Source organism: Pinus tabuliformis, chromosome X, assembly GCF_031772625.1.
Source record: "Pinus tabuliformis cultivar Carrire ecotype Pingquan chromosome X, CPIR1, whole genome shotgun sequence".
In the NCBI taxonomy this organism is placed as follows: Eukaryota; Viridiplantae; Streptophyta; class Pinopsida; order Pinales; family Pinaceae; genus Pinus; species Pinus tabuliformis.
Window position 1 is genome coordinate 888,461,659 of NC_142308.1, and position 23,185 is coordinate 888,484,843.

The following is a 23,185-nucleotide window of genomic DNA, read 5'->3' on the forward strand; positions in this document are numbered from 1 at the left end:
GCAAGGAAATAGGAGGCTTGGAGGGCTTAAGGAAAATATATTCTATGTCTATTGAGGCTGTGAGCAGTGTTGTTTGATTGCAGAGAGAGCAAGATAGCTTGAGAGCTGATTCTTTTCATAACTTGAACAAGATTTCCACTTGTATGATAATACAGAGTTGGGGTTTTAGGCTGGTGCTTTCCCTAGTGATATATATTCTATGTTATGGTTGGTTACTTCTCATTCTTAGTTATATCAGTTCATGCTTGATGTTGCTCATGTTCGATTAAGCTTTCGCTCAATTGTTTGTAGAAGTAGATCTAGTGTTTTGCTTTAGTACATTGCATTACCAGGTGATCTATAATGTGGGCAACATCAAATCCACTATTCCCGGTGGATATGGTCAGATCCAATTTGGAAATTTCCAATATCCACAAGTTATACCCTAAGGAACTATCCAACAACCCTTGCAACAACAATGTCAGGCATTAAAGAAGTAGGGGAAACCTTTGCAGAAAAAAGGTCAACCTTTAAAACAACAAAGTCAACCTTTGCAGCAACAAAGTCAATCTCGGTAGCAAGCTCAATATGTATATCAACAATGTCAAACCTTGCAGAGACAAGGTCAACCCCTGCAGCAGCAGGGCCAATCTCATCATGATCAAGGTCAACAGGTGCAACAACCTTTCAATCTATATGCCACATATAATTCTTATCAACGGCCTATGGTAGGTCAATATCAAACCTACCTTAGACATAATCCACGTTATGGTCAAGGTACCCCTATGTGGGGGCAAAATCAAATCTCGTATGGTAGAAATCCTCCACTGTGGGGGAAAATCCTTACTAACAAGGTTGGTATCTATAGTTTGGGCATCCTCAAAGGCCCTACATGCCATTCAATCCTCAATTGAAATTTTTAGCTATATTGGAACTGCCTGATGTCTTGAGGCTTACTAATGATCCTATTTTTCATTCACCTTACTGGCCTCTAGTTCCTACTAAAATTCTAAGCAGTTTACCTAAGTTCGAAAGAAAGTCTAAAGAGCACCCACAAGACCATCTGATGAAATCTCACTTATGGTGCTCTTCACATTCACATGTTAACGATTCTATCCTTCTTCGCCTCTTTCTGAGAACCTTTACAAGTGTTGTCGCAAAATGGCATATCAAGTTGCCTCGAGCTATCTATGTTGGCTTTAACTCTTTGGCTATGGCCTCCCTCACCCACTTCCAATTGCTAGTTTGATATGAAACTAGCTCTCATTTGCTTATCCCTGAGGCAAAATACTGTGACCCACATTTCTGATCATATTCATGAATGGAGATGTTGACGTCACCTCATCAAATTCGATATTCTTGATGAGTTGTTAATTGAATGGTTCACAAAATCATTTGATAAACAAAATTGTTTCATATATAGAAATGGGTGGATGTGTTATTGAGGACCAAGCTATTGCCTGTGTTCAGTATCTAGACTTAGTCTGTTGCCAATCTGGCACATTATATGAGATGTTTCCTGATGCTCCAAGACCATATTCAGATCCGGTAACCTCAAATTCTCCTGATGTACCACCTATTGATTGTGTAATTGGTTTAGTGTCCCATATTTCCACTAACACTTCTTCGAAGAAAAAATTCGTTTCATATACTAGTTCGAATCATCCTTCGAAAAATTCGTCAAGTCTTGGTAAAACCTCCAAGGTACATGTTGTTCAGTCTGCTGCAACAAATAAGACCTCAAAGGGTAAGAAAAAGGGTAACGGTAAAGACAAAACCAATACCCCGAAATAAGATCCACCCAAATCATCTGCGTATGATGCTTCCAAGTGAAATCCGAAATATCCTTGCCTCATTTGTGAGGAAGACAATTATACCAAGGTTTGTACCACAGTGACAATGGTGGAGAGTATGTTTCCCAACAATTTAAAGACTTCTATGTAGTAGAAGGAATCAAATGGGAATTGACAGAACCTGATAACCTACAACAGAATGGGGTGGCTGAAAGGAAGAACATATCTATTGTGGGAGCAACTCGAGCGATGTTGCATGACCAAGGCCTACCACTTCATCTGTGGGCTAAGGAATGCAATACAACAGCGTACCTTGAGAACAGAAGTCCTCATCGTATCTTGGGGATGAAGACACCTATGGAGGCTTTTTTGGGGAAGTGACCAAATGTGAGCCACTTCCGATCTTTGGATCACCAGTTTTCTGTCATGTGACCAAAGATGCTCAGAAGAAGCTAGACCCAACAGCTGAGTTGGGGATACTTGTGGGGTACATAGATACACCCCACAGCTATCGTGTGTTTCTCCCTGCCAGTCAGATGACCGTAGTGTGCAGGGATCTGAAGTTCAACGAGCATAGAGCCATGCGAGTGTCGATTGGGAAGGAGCTCAAGTTGCATGGTGATGAGGAACTTTTAGTTCCAAAGGAGGAGGAGCCTCCTGATGATGTGGATCAACCACATGTAAAGGATCCAGTAGTGAAGACCACCACTCCTGGAGAGTCTTCTAGAGACAAGTGGAAACGCTCGTGGGAAGCTAACAGATTGATGCTAGATGCGAGAGAGAATGTGGGGCAACCATCCTCTCAGCGCAGATAGAGTAGATCTCTCGAGAGATGCACTAGCTACATGCACCTGGTTGGGGAGTGTGTAGCGACCGAACCTTGTTCTTTTGAGGAGGTAGTGCAAGAACAGTCTGGGTTGATGCAATGGTAGAAGAGTACGATTTTATCATACAAAACAGTGTGTGGGATGTTGTCCCTAGACCTGGGGACAAGTCAGTGGTTAGTGCTAGATGGCTTCACAAGGTAAAGCAGGCAGCTAATGGCAGTGTTGAGAAACACAAGGGAAGGTTTTTTTCCTAAGGTTTTTCATAGGTTGAGGGGATCGACTACAATGATACCTTTGCTCCCGTAGCAAGGTACTCATCTATCGTATCGATGCTAGCTTTATCGGCTTAGATGGGTTGGAGGATCCATCAGATGGATGTGAAGACGACATTCCTCAATGGGAAGATTGAGGAAGAGGCATACATTGAGCAGCCCGAAGGATTTGAGACCTTTGATAATGAGTTGCATGTTTGCGGACTCAAGTGAGCATTGTATGTGCTGAAGCAAGCGCCACGTGCTTGGTATACCAGGATAGACAACTATTTCACTAAGTTGGGCTTCACCAAGAGTGAAGCAGATGCGAACCTTTACCACATCATGGTAGAAGGTAAGCCATTGATTATTATACTTTATGTCGATGATCTGATTTTGACAGGTGATGATCAGCTGATCAAATCTTTCAAGGAGGACCTTGAAAGAGACTTTGAGATGAAGCACATGGGCCTCATGCACTACTTTCTAGGCATGGAAGTGTGGCAAAAAGATGGGGAAGTATTTGTGTCTCAAGGAAAGTATGCCAATGAGATACTCAGGCGTTTTCACATGGAGAAGTGCAAACCCATGCAGACTCCTCTAGCTAGGAACTGGAGGAAGGAGGATGCTACTTTAGGTGAGGTAGTTGCTGCTACTATTTATCAGTAGCTGGTGGGTTCAGTTATGTATTTGGTGAACACACGAACCAACTTATGATTTGTGGTGAACCAGCTGAGTCAAGCTATGGTTCAGCCTACCAAGTTGTTTTGGAAGGCAGCGAAGCATATGCTGAGATTTCTCAGACGCACTACACAGTATAGATTGTGGTACAGACAGACAGAGGGAGTGAAGCTGCAAGGCTTCACGAATGTGGATTGGGTTGGTAGTCCATCAGACTGGAAGAGCACTTCTAAAGGAATCTTTAACCTTGGTTCAACTGCAGTTTTTGGTATAGCAGGAAACAGAGATCACTTGCACTTATTCCAACAGAGGCTGAATACATGACTGCCAGTGAGGCAGCATGCGAGGCCATTTGGATGCGGAAGATTCTAGTGGGATTGTTTGGTTAGATGATGGATCCTACAGTGATATACTGTGATAATCAGAGTTTCATAAAACTCTATGAGAATCCCATGTTTCATGACAGGTCTAAGCATGTAGATATCTGTTACCATCATCTACGAGACTATGTGGTCAAGAGGATCATGATGTTGTAGTATGTTTCGACCGAGGAGCAGGATGTAGATATTTTGACTAAAGCATTGTCAAAATGCAAGTTCGAGTTGCATAGAGACAGGATCGGGATTACTAATAATCCTTTTCTTGTTGAGAGGGAGTGTTGAAATGTGCAAAATAAATGCTAAAAATAGAAGATGCTAAAAATAACACTACCATAAATAGTAGGGATATAAATAGCAATTCAGCCATTGGAGATCTTAGCTACAATGGGTGAAAACTGAAAGTGCTAAAAATAGATTTTCTAAGAATAGCATTTCGAGATCCCTTCTTATTTTAGTCAGTCCCTCGACTAAACATAGGAAGTAAAATTCTAATTTGATATTAACAGCAGTTTGTAAATTGATTAATTGATTCATCTTGAGTTAATTAGTTAAGCAATTATGAACTGGAAGTCTATGTGAGGACATGCAACAATTTCTCCTTTGATTGAGGGATTTATCCATGAGTTAAAGAGATAAGAGTGAATTGTAATATTGAGTTGTAATTAGTTGGCTCAGGTAACTGAGTCAAGTCCAGTTAGATTAATTTAACAATTTGTTAAATTAATGAGAGTTTAGTTAGTTAATGCTTGCACGCATGTAACTACTGTATTTCAGATAATTGAAGATTCACTCATGGATAAATCATGCATATCAGTTCAGTTAGAGACCCAACTAAGATCAGATGGAGGGATAGTGTACTATCAGTTGCTAGGATATTCCTTAGTGAATATTCCTTGCATGCAGAAGGAATATTATTCCTTAAGGATTGCGTAGTTGGACCTGAGGTTACAGTGAGTGTGATGAGGCCAATTCACACATTTGATATCATTGGACCTCAATCAACACTGCGCAAGGAAATAGGATGCTTGGAGGGCTTAAGGAAAATATATTCTATGTCTATTGAGGCTGTGAGCAGTATTGTTTGATTGCAGAGAGAGCAAGATAGCTTGAGAGCTGATTCTTATCATAACTTGAACAAGATTTCCACTTGTATGATAATACAGAGTTGGGGTTTTAGGCTGGTGCTTTCCTCAGTGATATATATTATATGTTATGGTTGATTACTTCTCATTCTCAGTTATATCAGTTCATGCTTGATGTTGCTCATGTTTGATTAAGCTTCCGCTCAATTGTTTGTAGAAGTAGATCTAGTGTTTTGCTTTAGTACCTTACATTACCAGGTGATCTATAATGGGGGCAAAATCAAATCCACTATTCCCGGTGGATATGGTCAGATCCAATTTGGAAATTTCCAATATCCACAAGTTATACCCTAAGGAACTGTCCAACAACCCTTGCAACAACAATGGCAGGCATTAAAGAAGTAGGGGAAACCTTTGCAGAAAAGAGGTCAACCTTTAAAACAACAAAGTCAACCTTTGCAGCAACAAAGTCAATCTCGGTAGCAAGCTCAATATGTATATCAACAATGTCGGACCTTGCAGAGACAAGGTCAACCCCTGCAGCAGTAGGGCCAATCTCATCATGATCAAGGTCAACAGGTGCAACAACCTTTCAATCTGTATGCCACATATAATTCTTATCAACGGCCTATGGTAGGTCAATATCAAACCTACCTTAGACATAATCCACGTTATGGTCAAGGTACCCCTATGTGGGGGCAAAATCAAATCTCGTATGGTAGAAATCCTTCACTATGGGGGAAAATCCTTACTAACAAGGTTGGTATCTACAGTTTGGGCATCCTCAAAGTCCCTACATGCCATTCAATCCTCAATTGAAATTTTTAGCTATATTGGAACTGCCTGATATCTTGAGGCTTACTAATGATCCTATTTTTCATTCACCTTACTGGCCTCTAGTTCCTACTAAAATTCTAAGCAGTTTACCTAAGTTCAAAAGAAAGTCTAAAGAGCACCCGCAAGACCATCTGATGAAATATCACTTATGGTGCTCTTCACATTCACATGTTAACGATTCTATCCTTCTTTGCCTCTTTCTGAGAACCTTTATAGGTATTGTCGCAAAATGGCATATCAAGTTTCCTCGAGCTATCTATGTTGACTTTAACTCTTTGGCTATGGCTTCCCTCACCCACTTCCAATTGCTAGTTTGATATGAAACTGGCTCTCATTTGCTTATCCCTGAGGCAAGATACTGCGACCCACATTTCTGATCATATTCATGAATGGAGATGTTGATGTCACCTCATCAAATTCGATATTCTTGATGAGTTGTTAATTGAATGGTTCACAAAATCATTGATAAACAAAATTGTTTCATATATAGAAATGGGTGGATGTTTTATCGAGGACCAAGCTATTGCCTGTGTTCAGTATCTAGACTTAGTCTGTTCCCAATCTGGCACATTATATGATATGTTTCCTGATGCTCCAAGACCATATTCAGATCCGGTAACCTCAAATTCTCCTGATGTACCACCTGTTGATTGTGTAATTGGTTTAGTGTCCCATATTTCCACTAAGACTTCTTCGAAGAAAAAATTTGTTTCATATACTAGTTCGAATCATCCTTCGAAAAATTCGTCAAGTCTTGGTAAAACCTCCAAGGTACATGTTGTTTAGTCTACTGCAACAAATAAGACCTCAAAAGGTAAGAAAAAGGGTAACGGTAAAGACAAAACCAATACCCCGAAATAAGATCCACCCAAATCATCTGCTTATGATGCTTCCAAGTGAAATCCGAAATATCCTTGCCTCATTTGTGAGGAAGACCATTATACCAAGGTTTGTCCCTAATGTGCTGAAGTTAACCATTTACTAAAAGGGACTCTAGCTATTTTGAAAGAACCATTTCCATCTCAGTAGAGATAATTGGTAGACCAACCGCAATACTCTACCTCCTCTGGTTCCCAGGTTTTCATTATGCAATGTTCATTGCCTATTTTGATTGATACTCGATGAAAGGAATATCAAACCTCGCAAAAGAAAACGGTGGAGAAATAAATCCTTGATATACCTTCTACTTCCACTCCATCCGATTCTAGTCACCTCCATATTGAGCGACCTAACAATGAATTGTAATCTGACCACCTCCCAAAGGTGTGCTTCATAAATCATCTTATAATCCAAATTCCAGAGCTGCAAAACATTATAATATAGTCGAGGATTTAGCTGAAGTGCCTTCGGCAATGTCTGCTTTCTAAGTTCTCCAAAGATGTCGAACACAACAAAAATCATTGTTGTTTGCTATAGGCACCATTAATACTGCCGATTCAAGTTTAATTACCATTGATATTGAAAACCATGTTCCTTGTCTTCCTCATTAAATTGCTTTTCTAATCCAAGTTATCATTAAAGGAAAGACAATCCATCAGACTATTATTGATGATGGTGCTTCCACCTGCATCATGTCTATTTCATCTTGGAAGGCCATTGGCTCTCCTCCCCTCAATCAATCCCCGAACACTTTGGAAGCCTTTGATGGAAGAGGCTTCCATCTGTATGGTATTCTCACAAATTTACCTATCACGTTGGAAGGAAATACCATTGAGCTAGAAGTAGAAGTTGTAGATGTGAGTCTCAATTACAACCTTCTTCTTGGGTGCAGTTGGACCCATGCTATGTTTTGTGTGGTTTCTTCTTTGTTCTGGGTGATTTGTTTTCCTCACGAAGGAAGAATTGTCACCATCGACAAATTGCCTTTTTTCTCTTCCGGTACATCGAACGGAAATGTCCCATATGTGGGAATTACCAAAATTCCTTATGAGAGTGTGGGGGTAGGTATTTTTAAAGATTTTGCTTTAATGGGTACTTTTTCTCTCCCACCTTCAAATATCAATTCGATCAACATGATATTTGTTTCTAAACATCCTTGGATTACTCCTACTCCAGATCAGAATGATTTGTTTAGCCATTCTATGTTCTTAAGTCCATTATAACAAGCTTATCAAGAAATTGTATTGGCTTCAACGGTTGCTTCAGAAAGTCATGATGTTTTCAGTATGAACCTAGATACTTTTGTGCCATCTCCTTAGGTTGGTTCTTGGGATTCTCCTGATCCTTTGAACAATACATTCCCCAATGATGATAGTATTGTTGAGGTTATGTATCTAGATGAAACTCCTTGGAATGATCTCCATCATCATTCTTCATTTCTTCCCAGCCTGAGTGAGATTCCTTCATGTCTCGAAGCTTTCATTTCTCATAACCCAACACATCCACTTCAAACACCTTTTTTGGTGCACGATGTCTGTTTGAGGGTAATATGGGAAACATTACTGCAACCATGCCTCTTAACATTTCTATTAAACATGGAATTGTTGAGAACGTTCATATTGGGGTTTCTTGTTCTCCCTATGAGATCAGGGTTTACACTGAACCTTTCAAAGAATTTTGTGATGTCTTCTCATGGTCATACGAGGAAATGCTTGGTATTGATCCAAAAATTGTGGTGCATGAAATACCTACCTATCCTGGTGCAAAGCGTGTTCATCAATGGCTTCGTCTTGTGCATCCTCAGAAGGCTGTTGTTATTAAGGAAGAAGTTGAAAAGATTTTAAAAGCTACTTTCATCTATCCAATTCCATTGGCAGATTGGGTGTCTAACATTATCCTTGTTGCTAAAAGGTAGGGCACAATTCACGTCTTTGTTGATTCCCATGATATCAATCGTGCATGTCCAAAAGACAACTATCCCACTTCGTTTATCGATCAGATCATTGACGAGTGTGATGGGAGTGAGATTTTGTTGTTTATGGATGGATTTTTTGGTTAGAACCAGATCAACATCTCACCTGCTAATCAACATAAGACAACCTTTATTTGTCCATGGAGCACTTTTTCCTATCAAAAGCCTCCTTTCGATTTAAAAAATGATGGCGCTACCTTTCAGAGAGCAATGTCCTATGCATTTCATTATATTCGACACATTGTTCAACCTTATATTGATGACTTACCAACCCATTCTACTAAGTGTCATGACCATTTGACCACTTAAGATCCATCTTTCTATGATGTCAACACTATAACATCTGTCTTAATCCACATAAGTGCGTTTTTTGCATTGAATATGGCGACTCTTGGGTTTTGTTGTGTCTCGCAAAGGTATTCGAATAAATCCCTTAAAATTTGAGGCTATTTTGAACTTACCCCCTTTGACCTCATTGCTTCAATTGCAAATCTTGCAAGGAAAGGCTAACTTTCATCGTCGATTCATTCCTCACTACGTTGAACTCACCAAGGGTTTTACTTTCTTGTTTAAAAAGGAGATCACTTTTATTTGGGGTGAGATTGCCCAAAAATCCTTCAATGATTTAAAATACATGCTTATCAGTGATCCTTTACTGCATCTCCTTGATTATCGACGTGATTATTTCCTATACCTAGATGCAACTAACAGTACCATTGCTATGGTGTTGGGTTAGGATGATGACAATTGCAATGAAAATGTGGTTTATTATTTAAGCTGAAATATCCTTGAAATTGAATCTCGATATGCCCATGTCGAGAAATGTTTCTTGGCAGTAGTCCATGTTGTCCAAATATTTCATCATTATATCCTTTTATGGAAAACCATAGTGATTTCCGATTGCAACCCCATGACCTATATTTTTACTCATCAATTACTTGGGGGAAAATACTCCAAATGGATTGTTATCCTACAGGAGTTTGATTTGGATTTCACTGCTACCAAACCAAATAAATCACTTGTTTTTTCTGAGTTGATATGTGCCCTTCCATCTACAAGCACTTCTAGTGATTTTTCTGAGCAGATTCTTGATGAAACTTTGTTTCTCATCAACGCTCTTGACCCGTGGTATGGATATATTATTATTTATATTCAAACTCAAAACTTCTGATCCAAGTTCTCTTGATCCAACTGACGCCACATCCGGTATCAGTCCCAACCCTATTGGATCCTTGGTGATACATTGTATCAAGTTGGTGTTGGCTCTGTTGAAGAGGCTAAATGGGTCTTGAATGACTTCCACTCCAGGGCATGTGGTTGCCATATGTCAGGCTACGCCACAATTAAGAAAATCCTCCACGTTGATTATTTCTAGCCTTCCACCTTTAAAGATTGTATTCTGGTTGTTTAGAAATGACATGAATGTCATATTTTTAACCGAAAGTAGCACGCCCCGCCAGCACCCTTACACCCAGTGGTTACTATTATCCCATTCACTAAAAGGGGCATAGAATTCATGACATGTAACCCTTGCTTGAATGGGGTGCATGGATATATTATTTTCGTCGTTGACTACTTCAGTAAATGGACCAATGCGATGCCCACATATATTGCTTACGGTATCACTACTTCTTAGTTCCACTACAACCACGTCATAGCACATTTTGGCATTCCTTAGTCCATTGTGATGACCATGGATCAGACTTTCATCAGTATATGATGGGAGAGATGACTACTCAGTTGGGCCTTCGTCTTGATATCTCAACTCCTTACTATCCACAAGCCAATGGCCAAGTCAAAGAAACTAATAAAGTTCTGATTACTATGCTTCAATGCACTATTGGGAAGCACAAAAAGGATTAGAATCTGATGCTATTCTAAGCTGTTTGGGCTTACGGGATTTCCGCTAAGATGACCAATGGACTTAATCCATTCCATTTTATTTATGGTTTAGAGGCAACTCTCCCGATTGAATGTGAAATCCCTTTGGTCAAATTAGCCATCGAACTTCTTCCTAGTACCTCACCTAAAGAGGAGCAATTACTTTACCTTGATAGGCTTGACGAGACCTGTCACATTGCAGTGATTGTAATCGAAGCCCAAAAGAAACGTGTCAAAATCCATTTTCATCAAACCATTTCTCCTTGTAATTTTTCTGAAGGTGACCTGGTCCTCCTTTTTGATCAAGCTAATGGCAAGTTAGGTACTGGAAAGTTCGAACCTATGTGCCATGGGCTGTATATTGTCAAACGTGTCTTCGAAAAATGCACCTATGAGCTAGTTGATTATGAAGGAAATGGATTGTCACAACCCCACAATGGGTTGTATTTGAAAAAATTTTATGCATGAATTTGTGTAATTAACTTTTTTACATTAGTGTGTGAATTCATTGGTGCGTGCTTTTTTATTTTTGGTGTGTTTGTTTGCTTTGCAGACATGTGTTCTTCTGCTTAGCTTGTGTTCCACTCAGTTTGTAGATGTCATCAAATCATTATGTCGGTTTTTCTTATGGTGCTTGTCGTAGCACATGGAATTTGTCTTCTGTAGCTTGGGCACTCTTTGCCCCTGATGGCGAGTTGGTTGACTTGGAAGGTATATGCCTAGGTCGAACAACTAACAATATTGCTGAATACAGTGCATTCATTGAACTATTCTCAGAAGAAGTTCCTCTTGGCATTATAGATTTAGTTGTCAAGTTAGATTCACAACTAATTGTGTTACAATTAAACAATCATTATTCGGTAAGAAATCCATGGATATTGCGTATGTATCTATGTGTTCGATTACTGGAAAGAAATTTTGATTTTATGACATATCAACATATTCCACGCAATTTGAATACATTAACAAATTCGTTTGAAAAATATGTTCTTGATAGACATTTGCATAATTTATAAACCCAATAACATCATCATGATATATAGAAACATAAGTAGAAAATAAAACTTGCATATGTGTGTATATATATATATATATATATATATATATATATATATATATATATATATATATATATATATATATATATATATATATATATATATATCACATTTTTCAGAGTGTTTAAACATCAAAATATCAAAAATAAAGTGTTCTGAGACACTTGGCTTTCATAACCTAGATCATGTGCAAAAAACAACTAGAAAGGCTATCAGCTTGCACGATGCTCATGGTAGCACGAGATTGCTCTGATCACATGGCCTAACAAGTGACACAATCTCACTAACACTCCCATGGTGTACCTCTGTCGTTGCAGTGGCACCTAATCTATGGTGGCATACTCTGGTATCCCCCGTGTAATCACGTCCAGATTGGATTTCCATCTCTACTATGGGCTCTGCCAATTCCTCATAATAAGTTTCTACTATCTGATGGGTTGCTCACCATGCTTTTGGTGATATACCAAACAGACTTTTTGATTCAGCATCTGAACATTTTTCACAAGTTAAATCTCAGTTACACTTTTACAACAAAAAAATTCATAAAACTTGAAAAAAACCCAATTTTTTTTTTACTTGCATCAGTCCACTGTTCTCCCAGTTGTAGAGGTAGATCTAGATCCCATTTGAAATTTGTTCTGACATAAGCATAATCATCCAGAAAAAGTAACTGATTGCGTAGTTGTGGAGTGAAATGCATTTGTTCACCCCCTCCTCCTCAGGGCATGAGATCACTCCACTGCACTAGCCTCATATCATGGGAGGAAGGATCTAGTACCTCTGCACACTGATTCCAAAACAAGGGAACCTGCTCTAGGAAGAAAGTAACCAATATTGAACCGAAGTCAAATTGTTTAAGGTTCCCTCTCTTATCCTTAGTCAATTGTCTCTTGATATTGTCTAGTAGTCCTCCACACTAGTTGAATATTGTGGGAGTCAGACATTCTACTCCATATTGGAATTGTAACTGTGAGGCTTCGTGAAGATCTTGCGTGCTAGATATACGAGCTATGGTGAACAACATCGTTCTCAAGAGAAGATTGGTGACTGTTGTTGTCTTCAACTTCCCGCCTATGGTCATATCCAAACCTGGGCAATGTCTCCTCACTAGAATACTCATACTTTCACCTCCTAGATGAGATCCAAAGAGTTAGACTCTCTCTACCCTCCTAGAAAATCCTGTGATGAAATAAATGTTTACTTCCTCCAACTCTAGCTCTTGGTATTTGATTATGAAGAGTTCCCGATCAATGTGCCATAAGCTGATCAAATAAAGAAACAACTCCATTTGATCTCTCAATCCTCTAGTTTTGAAGAACATAAGAAATCCACAGTTCCTCAGAGTATTGAGAGATTCAAGGTCTTGGGGTGCCTAATGATATTCTTCCTCGTGGCCCCATTCTTTCCATTCTAACACCATGGTGGTAGAAATCTCCTACAGAACATCATTACATAGCAATTAGATTCTTTTTCATGGAGTTAAACCCAAAAACATTTCTTTAAAGAGGAGTTTTCCTTCAAAAAATTCTGCCCCGACCCCATCGCGTCTATTTTTAATTAGAGCGCGATGTCATCGTAGGGGCCTTTTGGCTCGAGGGCACCCATCACAGGTCCGATGAGAAAAACTCTGATGGACGCCCATGTTTTTCAAATTCAAAATTCCTGCCTTTGAAAAGAAAAAATTGAATGAAAAGGCATTAAAATACAGTGAATTTCAAGAGTACAGGCAGAGCTCTTACCGACCGAAGATGGTTCGAGGAATGATGACCTGGATCTCCTACACTGGTCATTTGAAAATCGACCAAAATAACAAATGCACTCTCAAAAATTACTTTGGTGAAAGGGTAATTTTTTTTTTGGCTATATATAATTTTTGAGTTCATTTTTGCCAATATTTTATTATTATTTCTCGATACCAGTGATGGATGAATTTCCTTGTGTAGTTACAAGTACTTTTTGGTGAACATGTGATTATTATTCACTGATTCAAATGAGTTTTTGTTTTATCTCTTTTCTGGACTCGTGAAATGAAAAAGGAACCCCCCTAGAGTCATCCTTAAGCTCTTTTCTAACTCTCGAAACATGAAAAAATCATCAAGTACTTGTTATTTAGAACTCATTAAATTAAATGAATTGAGATTGTCTCATTATATGTTTACCCCTTTTTCGGGCTGAGTTTGACTATTTAGGAAAAAGGTACATCTTGGTCAACATGGTCAAGAGGTTCTCTCGAATATTGTTTTCTACCTTTTCGACTTCGAAGGACAAATTACGAAAAGGGACATGATGGAGTTTTCTTTTTTGTCTCTTTCTCAAACTCTCTAAATATGAAAAATATATCGACTTATTCTTACATCGGACTCGTTAAAATTTCACGACGAAAGCCTCGTAAAGATAATGAGACCGAGTTTCTCCTTCCTAGGATTCATTAAACTTACTAGGATGGATTTATTTGAAGAATGAACTTAAATGACAAGCATATGCTATCCCCTCCAATCTTGTGATAAAAATAACTGCGGTACTCGCTAGAAATGGTGGGGGAAAAATGAAAATGAAACATCCTTTGTATAGGAAGCATGTATCTCTTGAACATGACACTCTTTTGCTTTCGTGTTGGGTTTGGGATATCCTCACTCAGTCACTTGTCCTCCCGGGTTTGGATGATCCATTTTTTCCTCTCATCTGACTTTTCCAACCCTTAGTCCTATGTTGATTCAAATTCTACCCGTCTCTAGAGTCATGTCACCAATTTTTAAGAGAAATCTGATCTGCAGTGATTTACCTATACATTATCTGACCCATTGTTACAGTCTTAGATATTATTTGTTTCATTCCTTTTTATTCCTTGTTTCAAGTTGATGATGGGGGACTCATCATGGCCCTCCTTCGATGGGTCACTTCATGTTGACTTTAGCTCATTATCTAGGAAGATGACTTAGAATCTCCCTTTAAGTACCTTAGAGCTTGCATGACTTAATGGCAAGTTCTTCACATCCAATGACAGGTTTTCATCATTGGCCTTCGATCAGATGATTCCACGAGTGTTTGACTTCAACTTCATTAACACATTCATGGATTGTACTATTGTACCTTGAGAGCCATTGTCATTATTGGTGGTTTCTATCGTGCCTGTTGATGGTACACATCATTGGTCGGTAATCAAGTGGTTGTCTAGCATGTTTGACTTCAACACATTCATTCACCTGTTAGAAATCGTACTTTGATCGGGTTGGGATGGATCGCAAGACCCTGAGTCTCCTCTGATGGGACTCAAGCTGCATGGAGTTGTGTGTTATTCATGATTGTACACATGTTTCTGCTATACAGATGGTTGTGATCATATCATGAGACTTTACATTTATGATGATCCTTCTATATTGGATGGTTGCATCCATACCCTGGATCTTAGATTTACAGATGAGCCTCCTCATTTGGATGGTTGCGCCCATGGCATGGATCGTTTCATATATTCCTTATTATCTGGATGGTTGTGTCCATACCATGGATTCATGTTTTGATATCATCTATGTATATGTAGATGTGTCCTTGATTTGTAGGTCTCCTAATAGTGCTTGTTCTCCTCCTTGCAAAGCTCGTAAAGCATCTCAACCATCACTCCCCATTCCGCGTTGATGATTTAGGGAGCATCTATTACAAATTATTTTGTCACACCTCTTGTACTTCCCTGTGACATACCCCGAAGTTCCTGAAACATGATCATTATGTAGTGTACTCATTCATATACGCAACTCAGATCCTCCATAAGACATTGATTGGAAAAATCCTTGAGCTTCCCCTGAAGGAAATAGCTCTAAAACCCTAATTTGAGAATCATCGATCTTATGAGACTAAAAACTGAGATGGCCACCTATTTAATTATAGTCAACCCACGATGGCATCGCTCTATTTACTTGTATACCCACGATGATCCCAAAAGGGAAATTTTCTAAAATAGGATGAGAAACTTTGTAATCTACAAGCTTCCAGATCGATGAGCTAGAGGTTGTTCGACATAGATGAGGTTGATTTCTCCAAATTGGCCTCTTGGTCTTATCCCTATGAGCTACCTCCTTGAGATGAGGACCTAATCCTATCTTTGGAGAGATCCTAGCTCCCTTTCCCTGCCTATATATTCATCCTCTCCCATTCCCAAATGGTTGGTTTATGTCTATTGCACCCTTATGCTAAGATTGTGCCTATATGCTACTCATTTGGCTTGGAGAAGGAATGTTTGGAGAGCTTAGATTGGATCTAGATATTTATTTAAGGAGAGCCTATCAAAACTAAGGCTTTATTGTATGCTTCCCCTTTTTTCTATTAATATACAACTACTAGTTCATTTTCCATTGATGTGTATGCTCATGTATCATCTATCTAAACATTCTTTGACCAATTAATTAGGTTACTTTTGAATATGCTATTTGTATTTTCATGCCTTGTTGTGTCTTGATCACATGTGTAGGTGCATAAAAACTATGAGCAATAGGAACGAGCCCGTGACACAAGTGATTCAAGGTCTTCAACAAAGGAGATTGAGATAACATCAAAACAAGGTAGACCATCTTCTTCGTCTCTCATTTGAATTGTAAGTTAGGAAAGGGTTTAGTAGATTGTCACTGAGGTTGTTAGTCCCACTCATTGGGCTAGAGGGATAGTCTCTGTTCGTAGAGAGGATTTACCTAGACAACAATACGTCATCCACAAATGTGGGGAATCATATTTTGGGTTTCTCTACAAGGTTGTGGAGGATTTTCTTGGGAAAAAAGAACAATATAGTTTCTTCAAAAAATGAAGTTATGTTTCAAGGTAACAAAATTATGACTTCTTTTGCCTAGAGTTGGTATGAATGTAACATATTAGACACTCAAGCATCGTTTCAATGCCTTTGGTTAACAAATGCAAATAAGACAAACATTACCACTCAAAAAAGAAAAGCATGCTTGGACTTGAATACTTTAGAAAATTAACATCTTGGTCATCTATAATGAGCTTCCTGATCTAAGGGATGATTATATATGTTTTTCTTTGAGTTCCATCAAGAATATTAGATTCATTCTATAGAAGTTGAGGCATCAAATGGAAAAGAATCTGCAGAATAGATAGATCTTGAGAATATCAAGACATCAAAGAGCCTTAACTAGATTTTGAGATCTTTCATAAGCTCAATTTTGTCCCCTTTTAGTTTGTCGAGATTCTATATTTGGTAAGGCATTATGAATGAGTATATTTTTAAAAACCGTTTTTAATTAAAGTTATAGGATAAAATCCCCATAATTTCCAAAGGATCTAATCAATAAATAAAATATTGGCACACTTGAGGTATTACTTTAACATAACAGCCGAGAGAGCTCATCACAAAATAGGGTAGCTGAAGGATGCATTTCTTAAATATACCACCTGCCCAAGAGAGGTTGCCAATTAGGAGACTTTAGGTCATAGGTTCAAAGCTGGTTGAGTGCCTTAAGGTGACCAACCATTATAGTGGTTGGTGTCGAGTCACCCTCCAATGATGTATTCTAAGTAAGAGGGGCAGATACCACAAGGTTTTTCTGTAAATTAAAGAAAAATATCTTGAAGCTACCTGAAATGACTTGATGGAATGTCTGAAACCAAAATCTAGTGACTTTAGCATTTGCTATCAGTGACTCACTCTTTGATATTGGTTTGAAAAAATTAAGTTAGAAAAATGTTGAAATGTCTCTAAAACCTCTACTTTCAGTGTCAAACTTTTCTTACCCTAATATCAAAGACAACAATGTCACTTTTTTAACCACTCTAGCAAATATTCAAAGATTACAAATCAGAAAAACTGCCAAGAAAATATAGGTTTTGATTGTAAGGGTTCTCTTTATGTATTATTTCCAACGCAAAAATGAAATAGCGAGTAATTTTTCATTGAATAAAGGTTTTGAAACATTAAGTCATGTGAACCATCCAATTCCACCCCGAGAGTAAGGAAGCGGTTCATCGTATAGTCCACCATAGAGATACGGTTCTATCAAATACTCATCACTTTTACTTTTGATCAATGTATACTTCCCTTCATCTAGCTTCACGGTTTTTCCTCTTAAATATCAATGGAATGATGCCACTGATGAGTTAACCACTGAAGGAAGGGATTCATCTTTGGATGCCTCAGTAGCTCCAAGATATTGTGGAACCATATCTTCAACCCTTGAAAGCACTTTTGTGAAAAGACATAAACCTAATATAATAAGGGAGTGTGGCCTTTCCAAGGACCAGATAATAATAATAACATCAATGTCGTAGAACATGAAACTAATGCCATAGCTAGACAACCAGAGAACCAAGAAACTAAATTTCATGGTGCTTCAACAAATCGATTCTTATGTTGAAAATATCTTTTACATAACTACTCATGTTACATTAGCATATAAAATTAAACACCAAACTCATCCAATGGAGTTCCAAAGATGTAAAGGGATCACTCTTTGTCATCAAGAGGAATATGCGGTTGTGTTTCTAGTTTATTGTCATGAATAGGCATAAAACTGATAACTTGTTTGAGAATCTGCTTGGAGATTTTGATCAAGAAGTCCAAGTTCATATTTTCCTTACCAAAATGCAACTCAGGAAGTGAATGGAATTTGGTTCTATGAGAGACGTGATGGTAAAGATATTTCAAATGTTTTCAACAGGAATGTACCAGCATCAAGTCAGTGATGCAAGTAATGCCATTACCATGGTTAACATACTCCTAGCTTGTGCACAATTAGAGAACCTTGAACAAGGTGGACAAATTCATGATTGGAAAATTAAACGTTATTGAACGTACAAGAAGACATTTCTTGAATCTGTAGAGCAACTTGGGGTAGTTAGGTCGACTATAGTGACATTTATCTGAAGACTACACAAGAGTGTTGCAATGGAAAGAGATTGGATCTGCAGAGAAACTTGGGGTAACTAAGTCAATTCTAGTAACATTTATATGAAGAGTGTACTAGAGTTTTGAAATGGAAAGAAATTGGACAATGGGAAATTATTATGGCAACTCGAAGAGTTTAGTTTCTCCTTGAACATGGGCTGATTGTGGTATTTGTCAAAAGGAGGATAGAACAATAAATATGGAGGTTCCTAACTTCCTTTTTCTTTTTTTGGCAGTTTAAAGGTGCCTGTTTTATAAAGTATTAATGAGAAATTGCATGTCTCTATCTAGTATGGGACTAGAATCTTTCTTAATTTGTTCAACCTTGCAACATATTAGGAATATTATCCAAGTAAGGTAGTTGTATAAGGTGGATGGAAGTTTCATGGATTTTGACGAGGATACATAATTTTACTAACTCGTTGGTACAAACTAGGTGCATGATTTTTCTTTTCCTGCTTTATAATATGCTCACAGTAAATTCCTTAACTGTTGGTCCAATCAAACAATGCATGCATCTTCTCTATTGTTTCGATCATTTTAAAGGTGGTTTATGTTATTGTGGGGATTACTGATTATGGGAAGAAAACAAACAGTAAATCTATATTTGCGTATAGTTAGTTTTGCACTCCCACTGGTAGACAGCAAGATACAAATAAAGAATGATGAAGTCCTATATAGGCTAGATCATCTGAGTACTTGAGCTCATAGTGCCATTCTCCAAAATTGGATGGTCAACCATGTTGCATGGGTATGTTTGGGTGTAGGTATGGGAATGTTGCACACTCTATAAATCACAGTTTCCTGCCAACCTGGTAAGTTATGAAGTATTACAAGAGAGAATGGATTGCCAGCTTGCACATATTGGCCTATATGAAAGTCGAGATATTGGTGTTTGGAGAAAATTTGGCTTATGATTATTGTTATAGGCTACTACCTGGAAAGGGATGTCATCATGCCCATGTAGCTATGGGGATACTAATTGTTATGGAAAGTTGTACTAGGTGTTGAGTTTGCATTTACAGGTCTATTTAGGGAAGGTGTAAATGAGCAATAGTGGTGGTTAGTTCAACTATCTAAATAAGTATGTTTGCATATCTGTAACTTGTTTGGACTCATGAAAAATAAAAGCATCATATAGTAGTAATGAAGGTATCTCTCTAATCTAATGGATCCACATGATACCATTGAATGGTTATGCAGGGTACTAGAGGATGCACAACATATATTAACAAAATATATCAAAGAGATGTGGTTTCATAGAATATGATGATTGCAACATTTCTAGTGTTATCCAAGTACTTACAATGCTTAGGGTGTTGGAACTCCGCAAAAAAGCGTAGGAGAACTTGACAATGAAATTATATGGTACTAAAAATTGAAAACATCATCTTTCTTCAAAATAAGGATTATGGGATTGAATTATGAAAATGCAACATATTTTTGAATAGATGATAACCAGTATTCTTCTTCAACATATAAATGAAATGCTATGACGACTGAGGAAGGATAGAATGGTGCAATTTCCATAGAAACCAGAGGCAATATTGGTAGTTGTAAATGCATTGTTATATAATTTCAATAGTGGTCAAAATCTCCTAGTAGAATTATTTCAAAGGGTGGTGTTCCCTCAATAGACAAATATTTGTATCAATTTTTTTGATCCATTTCTCATTGTTTAAGTGGAAGAACATGTATGGTAGCTGTAAACGAAATTTTATTCCGAAAGTGACAATATCCACAGGACAACAGTCTCACTTGTTCTAATATTACTTGTATTTACGGGATACTATAGGAACTTGTGGCCAAATGCTCGAGTCCATATAATACAAAAGACAACATATTGATATATAATAATTGTGAATTCATAGGATACAATTAAAAGAAATTGGCTATCTCTAGAAGAGGCACAGATTCTTATGTATTTTATTCTTCCAATACTTTTCAGTTTGGAAAATTTGAGCATTTGTGGGAAGCTTATTATTTGCGTTCCTATACTAACATCATTATTCATCCAAAATTTCTAATCAAATTATGTACCATGCTTGTGTAGATGGTTTCATTCTAGGAAGAATAACATTATTCCAATGCATTGTTGATATCATGGAAGTTCCACTAGAGTTATAAAAAAATGAGTTGAAGAATGGAAGCATTCTTATCAAGAAGCCAGTACAACATTAATTGATGTTTTCGTAGGGAAGATGCATGTCTACCTGAATGCAATATCAACCTGCTAGGGGCCACAAGGATTGACAATAATTTCAAGATGGGGTCCCATGAACAATAAAATACTTGGGAGAAGCATATTTCATCTTTTTTATCATATTAGATTGACAGAGTTGTCCAGATTATTAGTAAATGAAAATGAATAGATATATGATTCAGCTATCCCTAATGAGATCAATCCTCCTTTGTGTTCAAGGTTTCGAAGTCCACTCTTTAGCTTGAATCAATAACCTCTTCAACATAGGTCAATAAACATGTAATTTTGGTATATTGTTGGATAATGTGATGGAATCCCCTACACAACATTTTAGAATTTACTTCTTTTACCAAGAATGTATATGTGGGTCAGTTTGCTTTTTATTAGTAATTGATGATGCATATCGAGCACTTGTTGTGGTGAGAATCATTAAACATGAATTGTCTTCATATGCCAAACAAACAAATTATGTTCAAGCTTCTGCATAGAAGTTTATAATAAAGGAAGTATTGTTGTTGGAGAAGTTCATCTATTTAAATCGCATGGATAAGAGAAGTTCATTTATAAAAGGATTGGAGGCTTGGACAATCTTTTCAATAGGAAAGACTTACTCAGAACTCCTAAAGAGAAAGGGAATATTGTTCACGGAGAAATGATTGGATGTAACATCACTTATTAGTAGTGAAAAGTGTGTCTTCTAAGGGCTCTCAGAAGGACCTTATGTTGAATTTAGGGTAGGACTTTAATTTCATGAAATTTCCTATGGGAATTGAGAGGCTATCCTAGGCCTATATCTAATTAAAAATGGAAAATATTTTCTACAGGGGTTAATATTGCATGTACCCCAGCAACATGTTACAACCTCTCCTCAAACTAACAGGTACTTATCTCTACCATGAAGTTGTTTACAGACAACAACATAACTCACATGCTTCAAATATCATCATATTTGTGCATGTAAAGATTATGAATGCCACTAATTTGCCAAAGGTTTAGCAAGGTAGACCAATGAGAGGGAATTGTGCTAATCAAGCAATGGGAAATTCGATACATACAACTCTGTAACTACTTCTAATTTCAATTTCAAGGTGGAATTTGTACTCCAACTACAAAAGCACAGAGTGACAAAACCTAATGTCTATAACATAATGAGGATTTTATTACAGAAGTTAGCTTTGAATCCTTTGTAATTATTTCCAAAAATACAAATGTCATGAAATCTAGTGCTTCAAACCATGCTACGCCTACAAATAAATATAGAACATATGTAAATCGGTGGAAATCCAAGAGTTCTAAGCTGTTGTACAATGAATATTTTCACACATAGAATACGTGCTAAACAAACATGCTTGACATTCTAATGCACTAAGGATGTTGCGAGATGCATCATTTTCACTTGGACTGGAACATTTACATTCAGTGTTCATGTCTTTGGTGTCTTTATTGTGCATACTTTTATTGAATACACGACGCATGACCCAACCTCCTACAAACCATAGATAATTAGTCTCTAAATTAGCATGGTTACCTAGAACCCTTTTCTATTGTGATTAAATTGTAGGGAAATGATTATATGAAATCAATTGTAATAGTATCAACAAGCATGGGGTCCTAGCACTTATATTTTCTTGTAGTTTTCCATTCTCATCTAGATGGTATTCATGTATAATCCATTCTTTTTTTTTTGCCATGAGAGGGTTTCCCTGTGTAGAATACGTTTGTTTTTCTCATCCCAATTTGCTTCGAGTTCATCAATATGATTTTATCCCTGCCAGTTTCCTTCCAAAAGCCTATAGTTGTGGCTCTATTTGTGTGAGTCCCTATTGGATATTTATTTTCTTTATGACCAAAGAAGTATCATTCATCCTCTAGAGCTAACCCAATTTTTCATCTCTCTGAAATCAACAATTCAATTCATCAATTAGCATATTATAGCAAAGATACAATTTGATTAAAATATCTGACATTCTCTCACAACTAGAATCAATAAGGACATAATTAGTTCTAAAAATTAGCAGAACATGGAGATCCCAGGGTTCGAGTTTGTTTAAATCAGCATCATGAATAACATTGATGTCAATAATCTCATAAGAGACCTTCTTCCTCAAGTAGTAATGCATAATCTCTTCCTTTGTGGGATGAAACCTAAAACCTTAAAGGAGCACACAATTGACCATTGGCAGCTGTCATTATTGAACACCAATATAGCAAAACGCAACAAATAAATAAATTCTAATTCATCAATAGTAGAAAGATACAACAATTATGAAAATAATTTGCACAGGTTAGATGCAATTCTTACTACTTCAATGGTGGCTTAAATATTAAACGAAACAAACATTAGTGATCTTAAACTCATGGATATTCCATATCCCAATTTGGAAAACCAATTTTAATTTATCATTCTTCTTCTTTAAAAAAATTTGAGTCATGGATTCCTATCGGCTAGCTTCGTGGCAATCATAATTCCTTAAAA

The 23,185-nt window shown here is 37.4% G+C and overlaps 1 pseudogene; it reads right to left on the reverse strand.

Annotated features, from left to right (window-relative positions):
* Positions 1-432: 432 nt before the first annotated feature.
* LOC149142544 (uncharacterized) lies at positions 433-22,899 on the reverse strand (annotated as a pseudogene).
* Positions 22,900-23,185: the final 286 nt, after the last annotated feature.